Source organism: Palaemon carinicauda, chromosome 35, assembly GCF_036898095.1.
Source record: "Palaemon carinicauda isolate YSFRI2023 chromosome 35, ASM3689809v2, whole genome shotgun sequence".
In the NCBI taxonomy this organism is placed as follows: Eukaryota; Metazoa; Arthropoda; class Malacostraca; order Decapoda; family Palaemonidae; genus Palaemon; species Palaemon carinicauda.
Genome location: NC_090759.1, coordinates 10,241,312 through 10,243,811, shown reverse-complemented (window position 1 = coordinate 10,243,811; position 2,500 = coordinate 10,241,312). Strand labels below are relative to the sequence as shown.

The 2,500-nt window shown below is 35.4% G+C and overlaps 1 protein-coding gene across 5 annotated transcripts in view; it reads left to right on the top strand.

The window, feature by feature from the left end:
- Positions 1-2,500, top strand: part of LOC137627619 (adipokinetic hormone/corazonin-related peptide receptor variant I-like) — a 649,156-nt gene that overhangs the window by 179,524 nt on the left and 467,132 nt on the right. The window lies entirely within an intron of this gene.

Below are 2,500 nucleotides of genomic sequence, written 5' to 3'. Positions count from 1 at the left end.
CTCTCTCTCTCTCTCTCTCTCTCTCGGCAAAAGTTTGGAAAGTAATATTGATGACTGGTGTACGCGACCTGTCAAATAAGACGTGTAAATGATTAGATATGCACAAATACACGTGCAAATTCAACCCTCCCCCCTTCCCCTTTCTTAACTATAACACGGTAGTATAGGCAATTTGTTGGTCATGTATTTTACGAGTATACCGCTTTGGGTACCCCCCTCTAACCAGGGTTTGGATATGACTAATCCCTTTCCCCCCCACCCAGGTCAAGTAATGGAGAGAGACCGAGTATTTATACGGCTGTCAACGCTGCTGAGTGTGACAGGAAGTATATATATGTGTGTATGTGTAAGTACTTCCTATCACACCCATTGGCATTGTCAGACGTATATATTCTCGGTCTCTCCTCGTCCTTGGCAGGGGTGGGGTGGGGGTGGGGGGGGGGGAAGAAGTACAGCCATCCTAAAACTACATAATGATAGTGAGAAAATTTTGATTCACAACAAGTCCAGAAGTTTTTAAGAATTTAGATTGGGAAATGTAAAGAATTAATGTTAATGGGGAATACCTCTGCAAATTTCGCAAGATTTGCAGATGATATAGTTGTGTTTAGTGAATTATGGGAGAATTACAAAAGATGATAGAAGATTTGAATGGAGAAAGCAGAAAGGTAGGAATGAAAATGAATATGAGTAAAACTAAGATAATGTTCAATTGAAATGCAGAAAGACCACAAATAAGAGTTATGAACAAGCCTCTAGAGATTGTTAATAAAATTATACTTAGGACAGGCGGTAAGTGTTTCCCCAGGACACGAGATCGAAATCGAAAGAAGGATAAACATGGGATGGAGAACATTTGGTTAACAAAATGAGATTATGAAGAGTAAAATGCCAATTTCTCTGAAAAGCAAAGTATTTAATGAGATGGTCCTACCAGTATTAACTTATGCATTAGAAACTTGGAGCCTTACTAAAGCCCTGAATGATATACTAGTTACAACTTAAAGGCCTATGGAAAAAATAATAATGCAAATAACGGAACATGGATACGAGAGCAAACTATAGTAGAGGATATTTAGCAGCTTGTAAGAAAAAGAAATGGACATGGACAGGAGATATGAAAAATAGATGGGCATTAAGAATAACAGAATGGGTCTCTAGAGTCTGTAGTGGACTGGTAATGGCTGATGGTATATATATATATATATATATATATATATATATGTATATGCATATATATGTATGTATGTATGTATGTGTATATATATGTATGTATATATATATATATATATATATATATATATATATATATATACATACATATATATATGAATGTATACACGCACACACACACACACACACACACACACATATATATATATATATATATATATATATATATATATATATATATATATAGATAGATAGATATCTGTGTGTCTGTGTCTGTGTCTGTGTGTATAAATATGTATTTAGCCAGACACATTGCCCATTATTATATAAGGGAGATGGGTTTAATGACAATTGATGATGATATCTCAACATACCGAGGTAGATTATTCCGCCAGTAACGACGTATCCAAATTAGATAGATAATAGTTGATTTAATTTTACTGTCAATGAATTATTTTTTCTGTCAAACTGTACTGGTTACTTTTTTTGAAAAGAAAAAGAACGGGTAATTAATACATTTCATATAATTGAATGAACACAAAGATTTTATTTGTATTTACTAAGCGGGGGGGAAAGGGGAGGGTGACACGTTCCGGCATCCTTATGATAAATCTGCTCCTTTTCCCTTATTGGTAAGTCATTCTCATTTTTTTTTCTCTAGCTATGCAAGTATAATTTTTCAATAATTCATCAATATAACAATTAATCCGTGAAAGTTTACTCTATGAATTAAATTTTGGCCAGGAAGTTGTTCGCAAACAAATGGACAAACAGGGGTGAAAACATAACCCCCTCCCAACTTCGTTAGCAAAAGTAAGAATTAGGCTATATATTAGTTTAGTGAGATTGGTGTTACTGTATGGACCTGAGTCGTGGTATGACAATGAAACAATCTCCAACAGGTTTAGTGGATTTGAGGACAAAGCCTTCAGAGGGATATTGCTAGTTAAATGGCAGGACAGGATTAGAAATGAAACTATAAGAGAGATTTTCAGAGTTCTATATGTGGATGAGTTCAGGATGAGGGGTAGATGGAGATGGGTTGGGCACTAGAATAGTAGGAAGACCTAGACCTACATGGCTTAGGACTAAGAAGCGTGAAGTAGGAGATGATGAATGATTATGCAATAAATCAAAAGCTCAAGATGGAGACGACTCGGGAAATCTAACCGAGGCCCTTTGCGTCAGTAGGCGTAGGAGATGATGATGATGATGAATTCATCCTCAAAATAAACTAAAACTAAAATCTTACAACCTGGTATATCTTTTGCCAGAGATTTATGACTTCATCCTTCAAACTCATTTATTTTTTTGCATCTGCTTCACA